We start from the raw sequence: 455 nt of genomic DNA, 5'->3' as shown, positions 1-455 counted from the left end.
AGTCTTTTTGTGCCGCCTTTTAACCTTAAGAGTAGATGCCCACTTCTTAGTATTCAAAAAACATTCTTAGATAAGACGGCTCTAAAGTTATTCTGTGTCGTTTTTAAACTCAAGATCCCATTTCACTTCTTTGTTTCTTTTGCCTATTTGGAATCTATCTCGTAAAGGAATCGCCTGACACTGATCACAAGATCTAAGTTGGAGTTATAACATCGCAGTAACTTATAAAATCCTATGAGCTAAAAACTCCGGTGAAACTACGTAAACACAAATCATTTACACTCGAGCTCCTGATATTATGACATATGAACGACAGAGAAGTGAGAGGAGCATGAAGGTCCCATGAGATAACAACGTAAAGCTATATTATATACAATTGTACTGTCTTTACTTGGACTGTTGGACATCGGCGTGACGTCTTTGCTCACATGTGATTGTTCATTTCCACCTCTATT

This window comes from Camelina sativa, chromosome 10 (genome assembly GCF_000633955.1).
Source record: "Camelina sativa cultivar DH55 chromosome 10, Cs, whole genome shotgun sequence".
Lineage (NCBI taxonomy): Eukaryota > Viridiplantae > Streptophyta > Magnoliopsida > Brassicales > Brassicaceae > Camelina > Camelina sativa.
This window is presented reverse-complemented; position numbering follows the sequence as displayed.